Genomic DNA, 26,158 nt, shown 5'->3' on the forward strand with positions numbered 1-26,158 from the left:
GCCCATGTTTGGGTTCTTGATCGGCAGTTTCCTCAATTGTTTCTGGGTCTGAGTTTGGTTTGCCTTCTTCCTTGCCTGCATGTTGTATTCTGACACCATAAAAACACGACTTTAGACAGAGTATCCATTATTCCAAAACAGAAGCAATTGGCTTGTTATGCTTAGAAATCTACAGGCCACACGACCAAGATGAGTTTTTGTGTTTTGGAAAAAGAAATGGAACTCTTTTGTAGAAAGGACACAGTTGAATTTTCTCCCAAAGGAGTGTGCCTGGGATTTTCCGGTTAATTCCATCAGAATTCCACAGCCAGTTGGCTGGGAGGGGTGGATCCACCCAGAAACATCCGGTTCACTTTGACTAAATCAAGCCCAATATGGTTAAGGACTCTTACATTTCTTTGTTGTGTTTTGTTGTTTTGGTTGTCACCCTTTTCTTCTTTCTCAAGTGTTGTAAGGAATTCTCTGATGTGACCTTCTGCTGGAGGGTGGAATAAGGAGTTCAGGGCATGGAGGAAAGTTCTTTTTCAATCAGGGCCCAGGTTTTGGCTTGCTCCCATTCTAGATTTCTGTCATTGTTTTGGGTGCCTCAGCCCATTTTTGGTCTCTTGATCGGCAATTTCCTCAATTTTTTCTGGGTCTGAGTTGGTTTTGCCTTCTTCCTTCCCTACATTTTGTATTCCTTTGCAATAAAAACAAGAGTGTACACAGAGGATCCCTTAGGATATCAGAAACACAACAGATTGGAATTGTATGCTTAGAAATCTACAGGAAACGCGACCAAAGTGAATGTTTGGTTTTGTTTTGTTTGTTTTGTTTTGGAATGAGAAATGTAACCCATTTCTAGAAGGGACAGATTTTTACTCCCTCCAAACCGAGTGTGACTGCGATTTTCTGGTTATTTCAATCAGAATTCCACACTCTGTCGGCTAGGAGCGGTGGATGAAACCCGAAAAACCTGGTTTCCTTGTGACTAAATCAAGCTAAATATCACTCAGGACTCTTTGAGCTCCGTTATTTTCATATATTTCTTATTTATCGTGGTTTGTATTGAATTTGATGAGGTTACCTTTTGTTTGGAGGCTGGAATATGGAGTCCAGGGGATGGGAGGAATGGTCATTTTCATGCAGAGCACAGGTTTTGGCTTGTTCCCATTCTCGCTTTCTTTCATTGTTTTGGGTGCCTCAGCCGATTTTTGGTTTCTTTATCGGCAATGTCCTAGGCTTCTTCGGGGTCTGAGTTCTTTTGCCTTCTCCATTCTCTGCATTTTGTATTCTGATGCAATGGAAACAAGAGTGTAGACAGAGTACCAGTATGATATCAAAACACAACAAATTGGAGGTTTATGCTTAGAAATCTACAGGCAACGTGACCAAGATGAATTTTTGTTTTGGAAAATGAAATGTAACCCATATGTAGAAGGGACAGTTTTTCATTCCATACAAAATGAGTGTGACGGCGATGTTGTGCTTAATTCCATCAGAATTCCACAGGCAGTCAGCTGGGAGGGGTAGATCCTACCACAAGCATCAGGTTTACTTGTGCCCAAATCAAGCCCAGTATTGCCAAGGACTCTGATTTCTTTGCTTCTTTTCCAATTTTTCTTATTTATCCGGGTGCAAGAAACCCGAATCACCTGGTTTCGTTGTGGCTAAAGCAAGCCCAATAGCGCTAAGGACACTTTGATTTCTTTGCTTCTTTTCAAATTATTCTTATTGATCATGTGTTGTAGTGAATTTCATGATGTTCCCTATTGTTTTCAGGCTGGAATACGGAGTTCAGAGCATGGGAGGCATTTTCTCTTTCAATCAGGGCACAGGTTTTGGCTGGCTCCCCTTCTTGCTTTCTTTCATTGTTTTGGGTGCCCCAGCCCATGTTTGGGTTCTTGATGGGCAGTTTCCTCAATTGTTTCTGGGTCTGAGTTTGGTTTGCCTTCTTCCTTGCCTGCATGTTGTATTCTGACACCATAAAAACACGACTTTAGACAGAGTATCCATTATTCCAAAACAGAAGCAATTGGCTTGTTATGCTTAGAAATCTACAGGCCACACGACCAAGATGAGTTTTTGTGTTTTGGAAAAAGAAATGGAACTCTTTTGTAGAAAGGACACAGTTGAATTTTCTCCCAAAGGAGTGTGCCTGGGATTTTCCGGTTAATTCCATCAGAATTCCACAGCCAGTTGGCTGGGAGGGGTGGATCCACCCAGAAACATCCGGTTCACTTTGACTAAATCAAGCCCAATATGGTTAAGGACTCTTACATTTCTTTGTTGTGTTTTGTTGTTTTGGTTGTCACCCTTTTCTTCTTTCTCAAGTGTTGTAAGGAATTCTCTGATGTGACCTTCTGCTGGAGGGTGGAATAAGGAGTTCAGGGCATGGAGGAAAGTTCTTTTTCAATCAGGGCCCAGGTTTTGGCTTGCTCCCATTCTAGATTTCTGTCATTGTTTTGGGTGCCTCAGCCCATTTTTGGTCTCTTGATCGGCAATTTCCTCAATTTTTTCTGGGTCTGAGTTGGTTTTGCCTTCTTCCTTCCCTACATTTTGTATTCCTTTGCAATAAAAACAAGAGTGTACACAGAGGATCCCTTAGGATATCAGAAACACAACAGATTGGAATTGTATGCTTAGAAATCTACAGGAAACGCGACCAAAGTGAATGTTTGGTTTTGTTTTGTTTGTTTTGTTTTGGAATGAGAAATGTAACCCATTTCTAGAAGGGACAGATTTTTACTCCCTCCAAACCGAGTGTGACTGCGATTTTCTGGTTATTTCAATCAGAATTCCACACTCTGTCGGCTAGGAGCGGTGGATGAAACCCGAAAAACCTGGTTTCCTTGTGACTAAATCAAGCTAAATATCACTCAGGACTCTTTGAGCTCCGTTATTTTCATATATTTCTTATTTATCGTGGTTTGTATTGAATTTGATGAGGTTACCTTTTGTTTGGAGGCTGGAATATGGAGTCCAGGGGATGGGAGGAATGGTCATTTTCATGCAGAGCACAGGTTTTGGCTTGTTCCCATTCTCGCTTTCTTTCATTGTTTTGGGTGCCTCAGCCGATTTTTGGTTTCTTTATCGGCAATGTCCTAGGCTTCTTCGGGGTCTGAGTTCTTTTGCCTTCTCCATTCTCTGCATTTTGTATTCTGATGCAATGGAAACAAGAGTGTAGACAGAGTACCAGTATGATATCAAAACACAACAAATTGGAGGTTTATGCTTAGAAATCTACAGGCAACGTGACCAAGATGAATTTTTGTTTTGGAAAATGAAATGTAACCCATATGTAGAAGGGACAGTTTTTCATTCCATACAAAATGAGTGTGACGGCGATGTTGTGCTTAATTCCATCAGAATTCCACAGGCAGTCAGCTGGGAGGGGTAGATCCTACCACAAGCATCAGGTTTACTTGTGCCCAAATCAAGCCCAGTATTGCCAAGGACTCTGATTTCTTTGCTTCTTTTCCAATTTTTCTTATTTATCCGGGTGCAAGAAACCCGAATCACCTGGTTTCGTTGTGGCTAAAGCAAGCCCAATAGCGCTAAGGACACTTTGATTTCTTTGCTTCTTTTCAAATTATTCTTATTGATCATGTGTTGTAGTGAATTTCATGATGTTCCCTATTGTTTTCAGGCTGGAATACGGAGTTCAGAGCATGGGAGGCATTTTCTCTTTCAATCAGGGCACAGGTTTTGGCTGGCTCCCCTTCTTGCTTTCTTTCATTGTTTTGGGTGCCCCAGCCCATGTTTGGGTTCTTGATGGGCAGTTTCCTCAATTGTTTCTGGGTCTGAGTTTGGTTTGCCTTCTTCCTTGCCTGCATGTTGTATTCTGACACCATAAAAACACGACTTTAGACAGAGTATCCATTATTCCAAAACAGAAGCAATTGGCTTGTTATGCTTAGAAATCTACAGGCCACACGACCAAGATGAGTTTTTGTGTTTTGGAAAAAGAAATGGAACTCTTTTGTAGAAAGGACACAGTTGAATTTTCTCCCAAAGGAGTGTGCCTGGGATTTTCCGGTTAATTCAATCAGAATTCCACAGCCAGTTGGCTGGGAGGGGTGGATCCACCCAGAAACATCCGGTTCACTTTGACTAAATCAAGCCCAATATGGTTAAGGACTCTTACATTTCTTTGTTGTGTTTTGTTGTTTTGGTTGTCACCCTTTTCTTCTTTCTCAAGTGTTGTAAGGAATTCTCTGATGTGACCTTCTGCTGGAGGGTGGAATAAGGAGTTCAGGGCATGGAGGAAAGTTCTTTTTCAATCAGGGCCCAGGTTTTGGCTTGCTCCCATTCTAGATTTCTGTCATTGTTTTGGGTGCCTCAGCCCATTTTTGGTCTCTTGATCGGCAATTTCCTCAATTTTTTCTGGGTCTGAGTTGGTTTTGCCTTCTTCCTTCCCTACATTTTGTATTCCTTTGCAATAAAAACAAGAGTGTACACAGAGGATCCCTTAGGATATCAGAAACACAACAGATTGGAATTGTATGCTTAGAAATCTACAGGAAACGCGACCAAAGTGAATGTTTGGTTTTGTTTTGTTTGTTTTGTTTTGGAATGAGAAATGTAACCCATTTCTAGAAGGGACAGATTTTTACTCCCTCCAAACCGAGTGTGACTGCGATTTTCTGGTTATTTCAATCAGAATTCCACACTCTGTCGGCTAGGAGCGGTGGATGAAACCCGAAAAACCTGGTTTCCTTGTGACTAAATCAAGCTAAATATCACTCAGGACTCTTTGAGCTCTGTTATTTTCATATATTTCTTATTTATCATGGTTTGTATTGAATTTGATGAGGTTACCTTTTGTTTGGAGGCTAGAATATGGAGTCCAGGGGATGGGAGGAATGGTCATTTTCATGCAGAGCACAGGTTTTGGCTTGTTCCCATTCTCGCTTTCTTTCATTGTTTTGGGTGCCTCAGCCGATTTTTGGTTTCTTTATCGGCAATGTCCTAGGCTTCTTCGGGGTCTGAGTTCTTTTGCCTTCTCCATTCTCTGCATTTTGTATTCTGATGCAATGGAAACAAGAGTGTAGACAGAGTACCAGTATGATATCAAAACACAACAAATTGGAGGTTTATGCTTAGAAATCTACAGGCAACGTGACCAAGATGAATTTTTGTTTTGGAAAATGAAATGTAACCCATATGTAGAAGGGACAGTTTTTCATTCCATACAAAATGAGTGTGACGGCGATGTTGTGCTTAATTCCATCAGAATTCCACAGGCAGTCAGCTGGGAGGGGTAGATCCTACCACAAGCATCAGGTTTACTTGTGCCCAAATCAAGCCCAGTATTGCCAAGGACTCTGATTTCTTTGCTTCTTTTCCAATTTTTCTTATTTATCCGGGTGCAAGAAACCCGAATCACCTGGTTTCGTTGTGGCTAAAGCAAGCCCAATAGCGCTAAGGACACTTTGATTTCTTTGCTTCTTTTCAAATTATTCTTATTGATCATGTGTTGTAGTGAATTTCATGATGTTCCCTATTGTTTTCAGGCTGGAATACGGAGTTCAGAGCATGGGAGGCATTTTCTCTTTCAATCAGGGCACAGGTTTTGGCTGGCTCCCCTTCTTGCTTTCTTTCATTGTTTTGGGTGCCCCAGCCCATGTTTGGGTTCTTGATGGGCAGTTTCCTCAATTGTTTCTGGGTCTGAGTTTGGTTTGCCTTCTTCCTTGCCTGCATGTTGTATTCTGACACCATAAAAACACGACTTTAGACAGAGTATCCATTATTCCAAAACAGAAGCAATTGGCTTGTTATGCTTAGAAATCTACAGGCCACACGACCAAGATGAGTTTTTGTGTTTTGGAAAAAGAAATGGAACTCTTTTGTAGAAAGGACACAGTTGAATTTTCTCCCAAAGGAGTGTGCCTGGGATTTTCCGGTTAATTCAATCAGAATTCCACAGCCAGTTGGCTGGGAGGGGTGGATCCACCCAGAAACATCCGGTTCACTTTGACTAAATCAAGCCCAATATGGTTAAGGACTCTTACATTTCTTTGTTGTGTTTTGTTGTTTTGGTTGTCACCCTTTTCTTCTTTCTCAAGTGTTGTAAGGAATTCTATGATGTGACCTTCTGCTGGAGGGTGGAATAAGGAGTTCAGGGCATGGAGGAAAGTTCTTTTTCAATCAGGGCCCAGGTTTTGGCTTGCTCCCATTCTAGATTTCTGTCATTGTTTTGGGTGCCTCAGCCCATTTTTGGTCTCTTGATCGGCAATTTCCTCAATTTTTTCTGGGTCTGAGTTGGTTTTGCCTTCTTCCTTCCCTACATTTTGTATTCCTTTGCAATAAAAACAAGAGTGTACACAGAGGATCCCTTAGGATATCAGAAACACAACAGATTGGAATTGTATGCTTAGAAATCTACAGGAAACGCGACCAAAGTGAATGTTTGGTTTTGTTTTGTTTGTTTTGTTTTGGAATGAGAAATGTAACCCATTTCTAGAAGGGACAGATTTTTACTCCCTCCAAACCGAGTGTGACTGCGATTTTCTGGTTATTTCAATCAGAATTCCACACTCTGTCGGCTAGGAGCGGTGGATGAAACCCGAAAAACCTGGTTTCCTTGTGACTAAATCAAGCTAAATATCACTCAGGACTCTTTGAGCTCTGTTATTTTCATATATTTCTTATTTATCATGGTTTGTATTGAATTTGATGAGGTTACCTTTTGTTTGGAGGCTAGAATATGGAGTCCAGGGGATGGGAGGAATGGTCATTTTCATGCAGAGCACAGGTTTTGGCTTGTTCCCATTCTCGCTTTCTTTCATTGTTTTGGGTGCCTCAGCCGATTTTTGGTTTCTTTATCGGCAATGTCCTAGGCTTCTTCGGGGTCTGAGTTCTTTTGCCTTCTCCATTCTCTGCATTTTGTATTCTGATGCAATGGAAACAAGAGTGTAGACAGAGTACCAGTATGATATCAAAACACAACAAATTGGAGGTTTATGCTTAGAAATCTACAGGCAACGTGACCAAGATGAATTTTTGTTTTGGAAAATGAAATGTAACCCATATGTAGAAGGGACAGTTTTTCATTCCATACAAAATGAGTGTGACGGCGATGTTGTGCTTAATTCCATCAGAATTCCACAGGCAGTCAGCTGGGAGGGGTAGATCCTACCACAAGCATCAGGTTTACTTGTGCCCAAATCAAGCCCAGTATTGCCAAGGACTCTGATTTCTTTGCTTCTTTTCCAATTTTTCTTATTTATCCGGGTGCAAGAAACCCGAATCACCTGGTTTCGTTGTGGCTAAAGCAAGCCCAATAGCGCTAAGGACACTTTGATTTCTTTGCTTCTTTTCAAATTATTCTTATTGATCATGTGTTGTAGTGAATTTCATGATGTTCCCTATTGTTTTCAGGCTGGAATACGGAGTTCAGAGCATGGGAGGCATTTTCTCTTTCAATCAGGGCACAGGTTTTGGCTGGCTCCCCTTCTTGCTTTCTTTCATTGTTTTGGGTGCCCCAGCCCATGTTTGGGTTCTTGATGGGCAGTTTCCTCAATTGTTTCTGGGTCTGAGTTTGGTTTGCCTTCTTCCTTGCCTGCATGTTGTATTCTGACACCATAAAAACACGACTTTAGACAGAGTATCCATTATTCCAAAACAGAAGCAATTGGCTTGTTATGCTTAGAAATCTACAGGCCACACGACCAAGATGAGTTTTTGTGTTTTGGAAAAAGAAATGGAACTCTTTTGTAGAAAGGACACAGTTGAATTTTCTCCCAAAGGAGTGTGCCTGGGATTTTCCGGTTAATTCAATCAGAATTCCACAGCCAGTTGGCTGGGAGGGGTGGATCCACCCAGAAACATCCGGTTCACTTTGACTAAATCAAGCCCAATATGGTTAAGGACTCTTACATTTCTTTGTTGTGTTTTGTTGTTTTGGTTGTCACCCTTTTCTTCTTTCTCAAGTGTTGTAAGGAATTCTATGATGTGACCTTCTGCTGGAGGGTGGAATAAGGAGTTCAGGGCATGGAGGAAAGTTCTTTTTCAATCAGGGCCCAGGTTTTGGCTTGCTCCCATTCTAGATTTCTGTCATTGTTTTGGGTGCCTCAGCCCATTTTTGGTCTCTTGATCGGCAATTTCCTCAATTTTTTCTGGGTCTGAGTTGGTTTTGCCTTCTTCCTTCCCTACATTTTGTATTCCTTTGCAATAAAAACAAGAGTGTACACAGAGGATCCCTTAGGATATCAGAAACACAACAGATTGGAATTGTATGCTTAGAAATCTACAGGAAACGCGACCAAAGTGAATGTTTGGTTTTGTTTTGTTTGTTTTGTTTTGGAATGAGAAATGTAACCCATTTCTAGAAGGGACAGATTTTTACTCCCTCCAAACCGAGTGTGACTGCGATTTTCTGGTTATTTCAATCAGAATTCCACACTCTGTCGGCTAGGAGCGGTGGATGAAACCCGAAAAACCTGGTTTCCTTGTGACTAAATCAAGCTAAATATCACTCAGGACTCTTTGAGCTCTGTTATTTTCATATATTTCTTATTTATCATGGTTTGTATTGAATTTGATGAGGTTACCTTTTGTTTGGAGGCTAGAATATGGAGTCCAGGGGATGGGAGGAATGGTCATTTTCATGCAGAGCACAGGTTTTGGCTTGTTCCCATTCTCGCTTTCTTTCATTGTTTTGGGTGCCTCAGCCGATTTTTGGTTTCTTTATCGGCAATGTCCTAGGCTTCTTCGGGGTCTGAGTTCTTTTGCCTTCTCCATTCTCTGCATTTTGTATTCTGATGCAATGGAAACAAGAGTGTAGACAGAGTACCAGTATGATATCAAAACACAACAAATTGGAGGTTTATGCTTAGAAATCTACAGGCAACGTGACCAAGATGAATTTTTGTTTTGGAAAATGAAATGTAACCCATATGTAGAAGGGACAGTTTTTCATTCCATACAAAATGAGTGTGACGGCGATGTTGTGCTTAATTCCATCAGAATTCCACAGGCAGTCAGCTGGGAGGGGTAGATCCTACCACAAGCATCAGGTTTACTTGTGCCCAAATCAAGCCCAGTATTGCCAAGGACTCTGATTTCTTTGCTTCTTTTCCAATTTTTCTTATTTATCCGGGTGCAAGAAACCCGAATCACCTGGTTTCGTTGTGGCTAAAGCAAGCCCAATAGCGCTAAGGACACTTTGATTTCTTTGCTTCTTTTCAAATTATTCTTATTGATCATGTGTTGTAGTGAATTTCATGATGTTCCCTATTGTTTTCAGGCTGGAATACGGAGTTCAGAGCATGGGAGGCATTTTCTCTTTCAATCAGGGCACAGGTTTTGGCTGGCTCCCCTTCTTGCTTTCTTTCATTGTTTTGGGTGCCCCAGCCCATGTTTGGGTTCTTGATGGGCAGTTTCCTCAATTGTTTCTGGGTCTGAGTTTGGTTTGCCTTCTTCCTTGCCTGCATGTTGTATTCTGACACCATAAAAACACGACTTTAGACAGAGTATCCATTATTCCAAAACAGAAGCAATTGGCTTGTTATGCTTAGAAATCTACAGGCCACACGACCAAGATGAGTTTTTGTGTTTTGGAAAAAGAAATGGAACTCTTTTGTAGAAAGGACAGTTGAATTTTCTCCCAAAGGAGTGTGCCTGGGATTTTCCGGTTAATTCCATCAGAATTCCACAGCCAGTTGGCTGGGAGGGGTGGATCCACCCAGAAACATCCGGTTCACTTTGACTAAATCAAGCCCAATATGGTTAAGGACTCTTACATTTCTTTGTTGTGTTTTGTTGTTTTGGTTGTCACCCTTTTCTTCTTTCTCAAGTGTTGTAAGGAATTCTATGATGTGACCTTCTGCTGGAGGGTGGAATAAGGAGTTCAGGGCATGGAGGAAAGTTCTTTTTCAATCAGGGCCCAGGTTTTGGCTTGCTCCCATTCTAGATTTCTGTCATTGTTTTGGGTGCCTCAGCCCATTTTTGGTCTCTTGATCGGCAATTTCCTCAATTTTTTCTGGGTCTGAGTTGGTTTTGCCTTCTTCCTTCCCTACATTTTGTATTCCTTTGCAATAAAAACAAGAGTGTACACAGAGGATCCCTTAGGATATCAGAAACACAACAGATTGGAATTGTATGCTTAGAAATCTACAGGAAACGCGACCAAAGTGAATGTTTGGTTTTGTTTTGTTTGTTTTGTTTTGGAATGAGAAATGTAACCCATTTCTAGAAGGGACAGATTTTTACTCCCTCCAAACCGAGTGTGACTGCGATTTTCTGGTTATTTCAATCAGAATTCCACACTCTGTCGGCTAGGAGCGGTGGATGAAACCCGAAAAACCTGGTTTCCTTGTGACTAAATCAAGCTAAATATCACTCAGGACTCTTTGAGCTCTGTTATTTTCATATATTTCTTATTTATCATGGTTTGTATTGAATTTGATGAGGTTACCTTTTGTTTGGAGGCTAGAATATGGAGTCCAGGGGATGGGAGGAATGGTCATTTTCATGCAGAGCACAGGTTTTGGCTTGTTCCCATTCTCGCTTTCTTTCATTGTTTTGGGTGCCTCAGCCGATTTTTGGTTTCTTTATCGGCAATGTCCTAGGCTTCTTCGGGGTCTGAGTTCTTTTGCCTTCTCCATTCTCTGCATTTTGTATTCTGATGCAATGGAAACAAGAGTGTAGACAGAGTACCAGTATGATATCAAAACACAACAAATTGGAGGTTTATGCTTAGAAATCTACAGGCAACGTGACCAAGATGAATTTTTGTTTTGGAAAATGAAATGTAACCCATATGTAGAAGGGACAGTTTTTCATTCCATACAAAATGAGTGTGACGGCGATGTTGTGCTTAATTCCATCAGAATTCCACAGGCAGTCAGCTGGGAGGGGTAGATCCTACCACAAGCATCAGGTTTACTTGTGCCCAAATCAAGCCCAGTATTGCCAAGGACTCTGATTTCTTTGCTTCTTTTCCAATTTTTCTTATTTATCCGGGTGCAAGAAACCCGAATCACCTGGTTTCGTTGTGGCTAAAGCAAGCCCAATAGCGCTAAGGACACTTTGATTTCTTTGCTTCTTTTCAAATTATTCTTATTGATCATGTGTTGTAGTGAATTTCATGATGTTCCCTATTGTTTTCAGGCTGGAATACGGAGTTCAGAGCATGGGAGGCATTTTCTCTTTCAATCAGGGCACAGGTTTTGGCTGGCTCCCCTTCTTGCTTTCTTTCATTGTTTTGGGTGCCCCAGCCCATGTTTGGGTTCTTGATGGGCAGTTTCCTCAATTGTTTCTGGGTCTGAGTTTGGTTTGCCTTCTTCCTTGCCTGCATGTTGTATTCTGACACCATAAAAACACGACTTTAGACAGAGTATCCATTATTCCAAAACAGAAGCAATTGGCTTGTTATGCTTAGAAATCTACAGGCCACACGACCAAGATGAGTTTTTGTGTTTTGGAAAAAGAAATGGAACTCTTTTGTAGAAAGGACACAGTTGAATTTTCTCCCAAAGGAGTGTGCCTGGGATTTTCCGGTTAATTCCATCAGAATTCCACAGCCAGTTGGCTGGGAGGGGTGGATCCACCCAGAAACATCCGGTTCACTTTGACTAAATCAAGCCCAATATGGTTAAGGACTCTTACATTTCTTTGTTGTGTTTTGTTGTTTTGGTTGTCACCCTTTTCTTCTTTCTCAAGTGTTGTAAGGAATTCTATGATGTGACCTTCTGCTGGAGGGTGGAATAAGGAGTTCAGGGCATGGAGGAAAGTTCTTTTTCAATCAGGGCCCAGGTTTTGGCTTGCTCCCATTCTAGATTTCTGTCATTGTTTTGGGTGCCTCAGCCCATTTTTGGTCTCTTGATCGGCAATTTCCTCAATTTTTTCTGGGTCTGAGTTGGTTTTGCCTTCTTCCTTCCCTACATTTTGTATTCCTTTGCAATAAAAACAAGAGTGTACACAGAGGATCCCTTAGGATATCAGAAACACAACAGATTGGAATTGTATGCTTAGAAATCTACAGGAAACGCGACCAAAGTGAATGTTTGGTTTTGTTTTGTTTGTTTTGTTTTGGAATGAGAAATGTAACCCATTTCTAGAAGGGACAGATTTTTACTCCCTCCAAACCGAGTGTGACTGCGATTTTCTGGTTATTTCAATCAGAATTCCACACTCTGTCGGCTAGGAGCGGTGGATGAAACCCGAAAAACCTGGTTTCCTTGTGACTAAATCAAGCTAAATATCACTCAGGACTCTTTGAGCTCCGTTATTTTCATATATTTCTTATTTATCATGGTTTGTATTGAATTTGATGAGGTTACCTTTTGTTTGGAGGCTAGAATATGGAGTCCAGGGGATGGGAGGAATGGTCATTTTCATGCAGAGCACAGGTTTTGGCTTGTTCCCATTCTCGCTTTCTTTCATTGTTTTGGGTGCCTCAGCCGATTTTTGGTTTCTTTATCGGCAATGTCCTAGGCTTCTTCGGGGTCTGAGTTCTTTTGCCTTCTCCATTCTCTGCATTTTGTATTCTGATGCAATGGAAACAAGAGTGTAGACAGAGTACCAGTATGATATCAAAACACAACAAATTGGAGGTTTATGCTTAGAAATCTACAGGCAACGTGACCAAGATGAATTTTTGTTTTGGAAAATGAAATGTAACCCATATGTAGAAGGGACAGTTTTTCATTCCATACAAAATGAGTGTGACGGCGATGTTGTGCTTAATTCCATCAGAATTCCACAGGCAGTCAGCTGGGAGGGGTAGATCCTACCACAAGCATCAGGTTTACTTGTGCCCAAATCAAGCCCAGTATTGCCAAGGACTCTGATTTCTTTGCTTCTTTTCCAATTTTTCTTATTTATCCGGGTGCAAGAAACCCGAATCACCTGGTTTCGTTGTGGCTAAAGCAAGCCCAATAGCGCTAAGGACACTTTGATTTCTTTGCTTCTTTTCAAATTATTCTTATTGATCATGTGTTGTAGTGAATTTCATGATGTTCCCTATTGTTTTCAGGCTGGAATACGGAGTTCAGAGCATGGGAGGCATTTTCTCTTTCAATCAGGGCACAGGTTTTGGCTGGCTCCCCTTCTTGCTTTCTTTCATTGTTTTGGGTGCCCCAGCCCATGTTTGGGTTCTTGATCGGCAGTTTCCTCAATTGTTTCTGGGTCTGAGTTTGGTTTGCCTTCTTCCTTGCCTGCATGTTGTATTCTGACACCATAAAAACACGACTTTAGACAGAGTATCCATTATTCCAAAACAGAAGCAATTGGCTTGTTATGCTTAGAAATCTACAGGCCACACGACCAAGATGAGTTTTTGTGTTTTGGAAAAAGAAATGGAACTCTTTTGTAGAAAGGACACAGTTGAATTTTCTCCCAAAGGAGTGTGCCTGGGATTTTCCGGTTAATTCAATCAGAATTCCACAGCCAGTTGGCTGGGAGGGGTGGATCCACCCAGAAACATCCGGTTCACTTTGACTAAATCAAGCCCAATATGGTTAAGGACTCTTACATTTCTTTGTTGTGTTTTGTTGTTTTGGTTGTCACCCTTTTCTTCTTTCTCAAGTGTTGTAAGGAATTCTATGATGTGACCTTCTGCTGGAGGGTGGAATAAGGAGTTCAGGGCATGGAGGAAAGTTCTTTTTCAATCAGGGCCCAGGTTTTGGCTTGCTCCCATTCTAGATTTCTGTCATTGTTTTGGGTGCCTCAGCCCATTTTTGGTCTCTTGATCGGCAATTTCCTCAATTTTTTCTGGGTCTGAGTTGGTTTTGCCTTCTTCCTTCCCTACATTTTGTATTCCTTTGCCATAAAAACAAGAGTGTACACAGAGGATCCCTTAGGATATCAGAAACACAACAGATTGGAATTGTATGCTTAGAAATCTACAGGAAACGCGACCAAAGTGAATGTTTGGTTTTGTTTTGTTTGTTTTGTTTTGGAATGAGAAATGTAACCCATTTCTAGAAGGGACAGATTTTTACTCCCTCCAAACCGAGTGTGACTGCGATTTTCTGGTTATTTCAATCAGAATTCCACACTCTGTCGGCTAGGAGCGGTGGATGAAACCCGAAAAACCTGGTTTCCTTGTGACTAAATCAAGCTAAATATCACTCAGGACTCTTTGAGCTCCGTTATTTTCATATATTTCTTATTTATCATGGTTTGTATTGAATTTGATGAGGTTACCTTTTGTTTGGAGGCTAGAATATGGAGTCCAGGGGATGGGAGGAATGGTCATTTTCATGCAGAGCACAGGTTTTGGCTTGTTCCCATTCTCGCTTTCTTTCATTGTTTTGGGTGCCTCAGCCGATTTTTGGTTTCTTTATCGGCAATGTCCTAGGCTTCTTCGGGGTCTGAGTTCTTTTGCCTTCTCCATTCTCTGCATTTTGTATTCTGATGCAATGGAAACAAGAGTGTAGACAGAGTACCAGTATGATATCAAAACACAACAAATTGGAGGTTTATGCTTAGAAATCTACAGGCAACGTGACCAAGATGAATTTTTGTTTTGGAAAATGAAATGTAACCCATATGTAGAAGGGACAGTTTTTCATTCCATACAAAATGAGTGTGACGGCGATGTTGTGCTTAATTCCATCAGAATTCCACAGGCAGTCAGCTGGGAGGGGTAGATCCTACCACAAGCATCAGGTTTACTTGTGCCCAAATCAAGCCCAGTATTGCCAAGGACTCTGATTTCTTTGCTTCTTTTCCAATTTTTCTTATTTATCCGGGTGCAAGAAACCCGAATCACCTGGTTTCGTTGTGGCTAAAGCAAGCCCAATAGCGCTAAGGACACTTTGATTTCTTTGCTTCTTTTCAAATTATTCTTATTGATCATGTGTTGTAGTGAATTTCATGATGTTCCCTATTGTTTTCAGGCTGGAATACGGAGTTCAGAGCATGGGAGGCATTTTCTCTTTCAATCAGGGCACAGGTTTTGGCTGGCTCCCCTTCTTGCTTTCTTTCATTGTTTTGGGTGCCCCAGCCCATGTTTGGGTTCTTGATCGGCAGTTTCCTCAATTGTTTCTGGGTCTGAGTTTGGTTTGCCTTCTTCCTTGCCTGCATGTTGTATTCTGACACCATAAAAACACGACTTTAGACAGAGTATCCATTATTCCAAAACAGAAGCAATTGGCTTGTTATGCTTAGAAATCTACAGGCCACACGACCAAGATGAGTTTTTGTGTTTTGGAAAAAGAAATGGAACTCTTTTGTAGAAAGGACACAGTTGAATTTTCTCCCAAAGGAGTGTGCCTGGGATTTTCCGGTTAATTCCATCAGAATTCCACAGCCAGTTGGCTGGGAGGGGTGGATCCACCCAGAAACATCCGGTTCACTTTGACTAAATCAAGCCCAATATGGTTAAGGACTCTTACATTTCTTTGTTGTGTTTTGTTGTTTTGGTTGTCACCCTTTTCTTCTTTCTCAAGTGTTGTAAGGAATTCTATGATGTGACCTTCTGCTGGAGGGTGGAATAAGGAGTTCAGGGCATGGAGGAAAGTTCTTTTTCAATCAGGGCCCAGGTTTTGGCTTGCTCCCATTCTAGATTTCTGTCATTGTTTTGGGTGCCTCAGCCCATTTTTGGTCTCTTGATCGGCAATTTCCTCAATTTTTTCTGGGTCTGAGTTGGTTTTGCCTTCTTCCTTCCCTACATTTTGTATTCCTTTGCCATAAAAACAAGAGTGTACACAGAGGATCCCTTAGGATATCAGAAACACAACAGATTGGAATTGTATGCTTAGAAATCTACAGGAAACGCGACCAAAGTGAATGTTTGGTTTTGTTTTGTTTGTTTTGTTTTGGAATGAGAAATGTAACCCATTTCTAGAAGGGACAGATTTTTACTCCCTCCAAACCGAGTGTGACTGCGATTTTCTGGTTATTTCAATCAGAATTCCACACTCTGTCGGCTAGGAGCGGTGGATGAAACCCGAAAAACCTGGTTTCCTTGTGACTAAATCAAGCTAAATATCACTCAGGACTCTTTGAGCTCTGTTATTTTCATATATTTCTTATTTATCATGGTTTGTATTGAATTTGATGAGGTTACCTTTTGTTTGGAGGCTAGAATATGGAGTCCAGGGGATGGGAGGAATGGTCATTTTCATGCAGAGCACAGGTTTTGGCTTGTTCCCATTCTCGCTTTCTTTCATTGTTTTGGGTGCCTCAGCCGATTTTTGGTTTCTTTATCGGCAATGTCCTAGGCTTCTTCGGGGTCTGAGTTCTTTTGCCTTCTCCATTCTCTGCATTTTGTATTCTGATGCAATGGAAACAAGAGTGTAGACAGAGTACCAGTATGATATCAAAACACAACAAATTGGAGGTTTATGCTTAGAAATCTACAGGCAACGTGACCAAGATGAATTTTTGTTTTGGAAAATGAAATGTAACCCATATGTAGAAGGGACAGTTTTTCATTCCATACAAAATGAGTGTGACGGCGATGTTGTGCTTAATTCCATCAGAATTCCACAGGCAGTCAGCTGGGAGGGGTAGATCCTACCACAAGCATCAGGTTTACTTGTGCCCAAATCAAGCCCAGTATTGCCAAGGACTCTGATTTCTTTGCTTCTTTTCCAATTTTTCTTATTTATCCGGGTGCAAGAAACCCGAATCACCTGGTTTCGTTGTGGCTAAAGCAAGCCCAATAGCGCTAAGGACACTTTGATTTCTTTGCTTCTTTTCAAATTATTCTTATTGATCATGTGTTGTAGTGAATTTCATGATGTTCCCTATTGTTTTCAGGCTGGAATACGGAGTTCAGAGCATGGGAGGCATTTTCTCTTTCAATCAGGGCACAGGTTTTGGCTGGCTCCCCTTCTTGCTTTCTTTCATTGTTTTGGGTGCCCCAGCCCATGTTTGGGTTCTTGATGGGCAGTTTCCTCAATTGTTTCTGGGTCTGAGTTTGGTTTGCCTTCTTCCTTGCCTGCATGTTGTATTCTGACACCATAAAAACACGACTTTAGACAGAGTATCCATTATTCCAAAACAGAAGCAATTGGCTTGTTATGCTTAGAAATCTACAGGCCACACGACCAAGATGAGTTTTTGTGTTTTGGAAAAAGAAATGGAACTCTTTTGTAGAAAGGACACAGTTGAATTTTCTCCCAAAGGAGTGTGCCTGGGATTTTCCGGTTAATTCCATCAGAATTCCACAGCCAGTTGGCTGGGAGGGGTGGATCCACCCAGAAACATCCGGTTCACTTTGACTAAATCAAGCCCAATATGGTTAAGGACTCTTACATTTCTTTGTTGTGTTTTGTTGTTTTGGTTGTCACCCTTTTCTTCTTTCTCAAGTGTTGTAAGGAATTCTATGATGTGACCTTCTGCTGGAGGGTGGAATAAGGAGTTCAGGGCATGGAGGAAAGTTCTTTTTCAATCAGGGCCCAGGTTTTGGCTTGCTCCCATTCTAGATTTCTGTCATTGTTTTGGGTGCCTCAGCCCATTTTTGGTCTCTTGATCGGCAATTTCCTCAATTTTTTCTGGGTCTGAGTTGGTTTTGCCTTCTTCCTTCCCTACATTTTGTATTCCTTTGCAATAAAAACAAGAGTGTACACAGAGGATCCCTTAGGATATCAGAAACACAACAGATTGGAATTGTATGCTTAGAAATCTACAGGAAACGCGACCAAAGTGAATGTTTGGTTTTGTTTTGTTTGTTTTGTTTTGGAATGAGAAATGTAACCCATTTCTAGAAGGGACAGATTTTTACTCCCTCCAAACCGAGTGTGACTGCGATTTTCTGGTTATTTCAATCAGAATTCCACACTCTGTCGGCTAGGAGCGGTGGATGAAACCCGAAAAACCTGGTTTCCTTGTGACTAAATCAAGCTAAATATCACTCAGGACTCTTTGAGCTCCGTTATTTTCATATATTTCTTATTTATCATGGTTTGTATTGAATTTGATGAGGTTACCTTTTGTTTGGAGGCTAGAATATGGAGTCCAGGGGATGGGAGGAATGGTCATTTTCATGCAGAGCACAGGTTTTGGCTTGTTCCCATTCTCGCTTTCTTTCATTGTTTTGGGTGCCTCAGCCGATTTTTGGTTTCTTTATCGGCAATGTCCTAGGCTTCTTCGGGGTCTGAGTTCTTTTGCCTTCTCCATTCTCTGCATTTTGTATTCTGATGCAATGGAAACAAGAGTGTAGACAGAGTACCAGTATGATATCAAAACACAACAAATTGGAGGTTTATGCTTAGAAATCTACAGGCAACGTGACCAAGATGAATTTTTGTTTTGGAAAATGAAATGTAACCCATATGTAGAAGGGACAGTTTTTCATTCCATACAAAATGAGTGTGACGGCGATGTTGTGCTTAATTCCATCAGAATTCCACAGGCAGTCAGCTGGGAGGGGTAGATCCTACCACAAGCATCAGGTTTACTTGTGCCCAAATCAAGCCCAGTATTGCCAAGGACTCTGATTTCTTTGCTTCTTTTCCAATTTTTCTTATTTATCCGGGTGCAAGAAACCCGAATCACCTGGTTTCGTTGTGGCTAAAGCAAGCCCAATAGCGCTAAGGACACTTTGATTTCTTTGCTTCTTTTCAAATTATTCTTATTGATCATGTGTTGTAGTGAATTTCATGATGTTCCCTATTGTTTTCAGGCTGGAATACGGAGTTCAGAGCATGGGAGGCATTTTCTCTTTCAATCAGGGCACAGGTTTTGGCTGGCTCCCCTTCTTGCTTTCTTTCATTGTTTTGGGTGCCCCAGCCCATGTTTGGGTTCTTGATCGGCAGTTTCCTCAATTGTTTCTGGGTCTGAGTTTGGTTTGCCTTCTTCCTTGCCTGCATGTTGTATTCTGACACCATAAAAACACGACTTTAGACAGAGTATCCATTATTCCAAAACAGAAGCAATTGGCTTGTTATGCTTAGAAATCTACAGGCCACACGACCAAGATGAGTTTTTGTGTTTTGGAAAAAGAAATGGAACTCTTTTGTAGAAAGGACACAGTTGAATTTTCTCCCAAAGGAGTGTGCCTGGGATTTTCCGGTTAATTCAATCAGAATTCCACAGCCAGTTGGCTGGGAGGGGTGGATCCACCCAGAAACATCCGGTTCACTTTGACTAAATCAAGCCCAATATGGTTAAGGACTCTTACATTTCTTTGTTGTGTTTTGTTGTTTTGGTTGTCACCCTTTTCTTCTTTCTCAAGTGTTGTAAGGAATTCTATGATGTGACCTTCTGCTGGAGGGTGGAATAAGGAGTTCAGGGCATGGAGGAAAGTTCTTTTTCAATCAGGGCCCAGGTTTTGGCTTGCTCCCATTCTAGATTTCTGTCATTGTTTTGGGTGCCTCAGCCCATTTTTGGTCTCTTGATCGGCAATTTCCTCAATTTTTTCTGGGTCTGAGTTGGTTTTGCCTTCTTCCTTCCCTACATTTTGTATTCCTTTGCCATAAAAACAAGAGTGTACACAGAGGATCCCTTAGGATATCAGAAACACAACAGATTGGAATTGTATGCTTAGAAATCTACAGGAAACGCGACCAAAGTGAATGTTTGGTTTTGTTTTGTTTGTTTTGTTTTGGAATGAGAAATGTAACCCATTTCTAGAAGGGACAGATTTTTACTCCCTCCAAACCGAGTGTGACTGCGATTTTCTGGTTATTTCAATCAGAATTCCACACTCTGTCGGCTAGGAGCGGTGGATGAAACCCGAAAAACCTGGTTTCCTTGTGACTAAATCAAGCTAAATATCACTCAGGACTCTTTGAGCTCCGTTATTTTCATATATTTCTTATTTATCATGGTTTGTATTGAATTTGATGAGGTTACCTTTTGTTTGGAGGCTAGAATATGGAGTCCAGGGGATGGGAGGAATGGTCATTTTCATGCAGAGCACAGGTTTTGGCTTGTTCCCATTCTCGCTTTCTTTCATTGTTTTGGGTGCCTCAGCCGATTTTTGGTTTCTTTATCGGCAATGTCCTAGGCTTCTTCGGGGTCTGAGTTCTTTTGCCTTCTCCATTCTCTGCATTTTGTATTCTGATGCAATGGAAACAAGAGTGTAGACAGAGTACCAGTATGATATCAAAACACAACAAATTGGAGGTTTATGCTTAGAAATCTACAGGCAACGTGACCAAGATGAATTTTTGTTTTGGAAAATGAAATGTAACCCATATGTAGAAGGGACAGTTTTTCATTCCATACAAAATGAGTGTGACGGCGATGTTGTGCTTAATTCCATCAGAATTCCACAGGCAGTCAGCTGGGAGGGGTAGATCCTACCACAAGCATCAGGTTTACTTGTGCCCAAATCAAGCCCAGTATTGCCAAGGACTCTGATTTCTTTGCTTCTTTTCCAATTTTTCTTATTTATCCGGGTGCAAGAAACCCGAATCACCTGGTTTCGTTGTGGCTAAAGCAAGCCCAATAGCGCTAAGGACACTTTGATTTCTTTGCTTCTTTTCAAATTATTCTTATTGATCATGTGTTGTAGTGAATTTCATGATGTTCCCTATTGTTTTCAGGCTGGAATACGGAGTTCAGAGCATGGGAGGCATTTTCTCTTTCAATCAGGGCACAGGTTTTGGCTGGCTCCCCTTCTTGCTTTCTTTCATTGTTTTGGGTGCCCCAGCCCATGTTTGGGTTCTTGATCGGCAGTTTCCTCAATTGTTTCTGGGTCTGAGTTTGGTTTGCCTTCTTCCTTGCCTGCATGTTGTATTCTGACACCATAAAAACACGACTTTAGACAGAGTATCCATTATTCCAAAACAGAAGCAACTGGCTTGTTATGCTTAGAAATCTACAGGCCACACGACCAAGATGAGTTTTTGTGTTTTGGAAAAAGAAATGGAACTCTTTTGTAGAAAGGACACAGTTGAATTTTCTCCCAAAGGAGTGTGCCTGGGATTTTCCGGTTAATTCCATCAGAATTCCACAGCCAGTTGGCTGGGAGGGGTGGATCCACCCAGAAACATCCGGTTCACTTTGACTAAATCAAGCCCAATATGGTTAAGGACTCTTACATTTCTTTGTTGTGTTTTGTTGTTTTGGTTGTCACCCTTTTCTTCTTTCTCAAGTGTTGTAAGGAATTCTATGATGTGACCTTCTGCTGGAGGGTGGAATAAGGAGTTCAGGGCATGGAGGAAAGTTCTTTTTCAATCAGGGCCCAGGTTTTGGCTTGCTCCCATTCTAGATTTCTGTCATTGTTTTGGGTGCCTCAGCCCATTTTTGGTCTCTTGATCGGCAATTTCCTCAATTTTTTCTGGGTCTGAGTTGGTTTTGCCTTCTTCCTTCCCTACATTTTGTATTCCTTTGCAATAAAAACAAGAGTGTACACAGAGGATCCCTTAGGATATCAGAAACACAACAGATTGGAATTGTATGCTTAGAAATCTACAGGAAACGCGACCAAAGTGAATGTTTGGTTTTGTTTTGTTTGTTTTGTTTTGGAATGAGAAATGTAACCCATTTCTAGAAGGGACAGATTTTTACTCCCTCCAAACCGAGTGTGACTGCGATTTTCTGGTTATTTCAATCAGAATTCCACACTCTGTCGGCTAGGAGCGGTGGATGAAACCCGAAAAACCTGGTTTCCTTGTGACTAAATCAAGCTAAATATCACTCAGGACTCTTTGAGCTCTGTTATTTTCATATATTTCTTATTTATCATGGTTTGTATTGAATTTGATGAGGTTACCTTTTGTTTGGAGGCTAGAATATGGAGTCCAGGGGATGGGAGGAATGGTCATTTTCATGCAGAGCACAGGTTTTGGCTTGTTCCCATTCTCGCTTTCTTTCATTGTTTTGGGTGCCTCAGCCGATTTTTGGTTTCTTTATCGGCAATGTCCTAGGCTTCTTCGGGGTCTGAGTTCTTTTGCCTTCTCCATTCTCTGCATTTTGTATTCTGATGCAATGGAAACAAGAGTGTAGACAGAGTACCAGTATGATATCAAAACACAACAAATTGGAGGTTTATGCTTAGAAATCTACAGGCAACGTGACCAAGATGAATTTTTGTTTTGGAAAATGAAATGTAACCCATATGTAGAAGGGACAGTTTTTCATTCCATACAAAATGAGTGTGACGGCGATGTTGTGCTTAATTCCATCAGAATTCCACAGGCAGTCAGCTGGGAGGGGTAGATCCTACCACAAGCATCAGGTTTACTTGTGCCCAAATCAAGCCCAGTATTGCCAAGGACTCTGATTTCTTTGCTTCTTTTCCAATTTTTCTTATTTATCCGGGTGCAAGAAACCCGAATCACCTGGTTTCGTTGTGGCTAAAGCAAGCCCAATAGCGCTAAGGACACTTTGATTTCTTTGCTTCTTTTCAAATTATTCTTATTGATCATGTGTTGTAGTGAATTTCATGATGTTCCCTATTGTTTTCAGGCTGGAATACGGAGTTCAGAGCATGGGAGGCATTTTCTCTTTCAATCAGGGCACAGGTTTTGGCTGGCTCCCCTTCTTGCTTTCTTTCATTGTTTTGGGTGCCCCAGCCCATGTTTGGGTTCTTGATCGGCAGTTTCCTCAATTGTTTCTGGGTCTGAGTTTGGTTTGCCTTCTTCCTTGCCTGCATGTTGTATTCTGACACCATAAAAACACGACTTTAGACAGAGTATCCATTATTCCAAAACAGAAGCAACTGGCTTGTTATGCTTAGAAATCTACAGGCCACACGACCAAGATGAGTTTTTGTGTTTTGGAAAAAGAAATGGAACTCTTTTGTAGAAAGGACACAGTTGAATTTTCTCCCAAAGGAGTGTGCCTGGGATTTTCCGGTTAATTCCATCAGAATTCCACAGCCAGTTGGCTGGGAGGGGTGGATCCACCCAGAAACATCCGGTTCACTTTGACTAAATCAAGCCCAATATGGTTAAGGACTCTTACATTTCTTTGTTGTGTTTTGTTGTTTTGGTTGTCACCCTTTTCTTCTTTCTCAAGTGTTGTAAGGAATTCTATGATGTGACCTTCTGCTGGAGGGTGGAATAAGGAGTTCAGGGCATGGAGGAAAGTTCTTTTTCAATCAGGGCCCAGGTTTTGGCTTGCTCCCATTCTAGATTTCTGTCATTGTTTTGGGTGCCTCAGCCCATTTTTGGTCTCTTGATCGGCAATTTCCTCAATTTTTTCTGGGTCTGAGTTGGTTTTGCCTTCTTCCTTCCCTACATTTTGTATTCCTTTGCAATAAAAACAAGAGTGTACACAGAGGATCCCTTAGGATATCAGAAACACAACAGATTGGAATTGTATGCTTAGAAATCTACAGGAAACGCGACCAAAGTGAATGTTTGGTTTTGTTTTGTTTGTTTTGTTTTGGAATGAGAAATGTAACCCATTTCTAGAAGGGACAGATTTTTACTCCCTCCAAACCGAGTGTGACTGCGATTTTCTGGTTATTTCAATCAGAATTCCACACTCTGTCGGCTAGGAGCGGTGGATGAAACCCGAAAAACCTGGTTTCCTTGTGACTAAATCAAGCTAAATATCACTCAGGACTCTTTGAGCTCTGTTATTTTCATATATTTCTTATTTATCATGGTTTGTATTGAATTTGATGAGGTTACCTTTTGTTTGGAGGCTAGAATATGGAGTCCAGGGGATGGGAGGAATGGTCATTTTCATGCAGAGCACAGGTTTTGGCTTGTTCCCATTCTCGCTTTCTTTCATTGTTTTGGGTGCCTCAGCCGATTTTTGGTTTCTTTATCGGCAATGTCCTAGGCTTCTTCGGGGTCTGAGTTCTTTTGCCTTCTCCATTCTCTGCATTTTGTATTCTGATGCAATGGAAACAAGAGTGTAGACAGAGTACCAGTATGATATCAAAACACAACAAATTGGAGGTTTATGCTTAGAAATCTACAGGCAACGTGACCAAGATGAATTTTTGTTTTGGAAAATGAAATGTAACCCATATGTAGAAGGGACAGTTTTTCATTCCATACAAAATGAGTGTGACGGCGATGTTGTGCTTAATTCCATCAGAATTCCACAGGCAGTCAGCTGGGAGGGGTAGATCCTACCACAAGCATCAGGTTTACTTGTGCCCAAATCAAGCCCAGTATTGCCAAGGACTCTGATTTCTTTGCTTCTTTTCCAATTTTTCTTATTTATCCGGGTGCAAGAAACCCGAATCACCTGGTTTCGTTGTGGCTAAAGCAAGCCCAATAGCGCTAAGGACACTTTGATTTCTTTGCTTCTTTTCAAATTATTCTTATTGATCATGTGTTGTAGTGAATTTCATGATGTTCCCTATTGTTTTCAGGCTGGAATACGGAGTTCAGAGCATGGGAGGCATTTTCTCTTTCAATCAGGGCACAGGTTTTGGCTGGCTCCCCTTCTTGCTTTCTTTCATTGTTTTGGGTGCCCCAGCCCATGTTTGGGTTCTTGATCGGCAGTTTCCTCAATTGTTTCTGGGTCTGAGTTTGGTTTGCCTTCTTCCTTGCCTGCATGTTGTATTCTGACACCATAAAAACACGACTTTAGACAGAGTATCCATTATTCCAAAACAGAAGCAACTGGCTTGTTATGCTTAGAAATCTACAGGCCACACGACCAAGATGAGTTTTTGTGTTTTGGAAAAAGAAATGGAACTCTTTTGTAGAAAGGACACAGTTGAATTTTCTCCCAAAGGAGTGTGCCTGGGATTTTCCGGTTAATTCCATCAGAATTCCACAGCCAGTTGGCTGGGAGGGGTGGATCCACCCAGAAACATCCGGTTCACTTTGACTAAATCAAGCCCAATATGGTTAAGGACTCTTACATTTCTTTGTTGTGTTTTGTTGTTTTGGTTGTCACCCTTTTCTTCTTTCTCAAGTGTTGTAAGGAATTCTATGATGTGACCTTCTGCTGGAGGGTGGAATAAGGAGTTCAGGGCATGGAGGAAAGTTCTTTTTCAATCAGGGCCCAGGTTTTGGCTTGCTCCCATTCTAGATTTCTGTCATTGTTTTGGGTGCCTCAGCCCATTTTTGGTCTCTTGATCGGCAATTTCCTCAATTTTTTCTGGGTCTGAGTTGGTTTTGCCTTCTTCCTTCCCTACATTTTGTATTCCTTTGCAATAAAAACAAGAGTGTACACAGAGGATCCCTTAGGATATCAGAAACACAACAGATTGGAATTGTATGCTTAGAAATCTACAGGAAACGCGACCAAAGTGAATGTTTGGTTTTGTTTTGTTTGTTTTGTTTTGGAATGAGAAATGTAACCCATTTCTAGAAGGGACAGATTTTTACTCCCTCCAAACCGAGTGTGACTGCGATTTTCTGGTTATTTCAATCAGAATTCCACACTCTGTCGGCTAGGAGCGGTGGATGAAACCCGAAAAACCTGGTTTCCTTGTGACTAAATCAAGCTAAATATCACTCAGGACTCTTTGAGCTCTGTTATTTTCATATATTTCTTATTTATCATGGTTTGTATTGAATTTGATGAGGTTACCTTTTGTTTGGAGGCTAGAATATGGAGTCCAGGGGATGGGAGGAATGGTCATTTTCATGCAGAGCACAGGTTTTGGCTTGTTCCCATTCTCGCTTTCTTTCATTGTTTTGGGTGCCTCAGCCGATTTTTGGTTTCTTTATCGGCAATGTCCTAGGCTTCTTCGGGGTCTGAGTTCTTTTGCCTTCTCCATTCTCTGCATTTTGTATTCTGATGCAATGGAAACAAGAGTGTAGACAGAGTACCAGTATGATATCAAAACACAACAAATTGGAGGTTTATGCTTAGAAATCTACAGGCAACGTGACCAAGATGAATTTTTGTTTTGGAAAATGAAATGTAACCCATATGTAGAAGGGACAGTTTTTCATTCCATACAAAATGAGTGTGACGGCGATGTTGTGCTTAATTCCATCAGAATTCCACAGGCAGTCAGCTGGGAGGGGTAGATCCTACCACAAGCATCAGGTTTACTTGTGCCCAAATCAAGCCCAGTATTGCCAAGGACTCTGATTTCTTTGCTTCTTTTCCAATTTTTCTTATTTATCCGGGTGCAAGAAACCCGAATCACCTGGTTTCGTTGTGGCTAAAGCAAGCCCAATAGCGCTAAGGACACTTTGATTTCTTTGCTTCTTTTCAAATTATTCTTATTGATCATGTGTTGTAGTGAATTTCATGATGTTCCCTATTGTTTTCAGGCTGGAATACGGAGTTCAGAGCATGGGAGGCATTTTCTCTTTCAATCAGGGCACAGGTTTTGGCTGGCTCCCCTTCTTGCTTTCTTTCATTGTTTTGGGTGCCCCAGCCCATGTTTGGGTTCTTGATC

This window comes from Lepus europaeus, chromosome 3 (genome assembly GCF_033115175.1).
Source record: "Lepus europaeus isolate LE1 chromosome 3, mLepTim1.pri, whole genome shotgun sequence".
Taxonomy (NCBI): domain Eukaryota; kingdom Metazoa; phylum Chordata; class Mammalia; order Lagomorpha; family Leporidae; genus Lepus; species Lepus europaeus.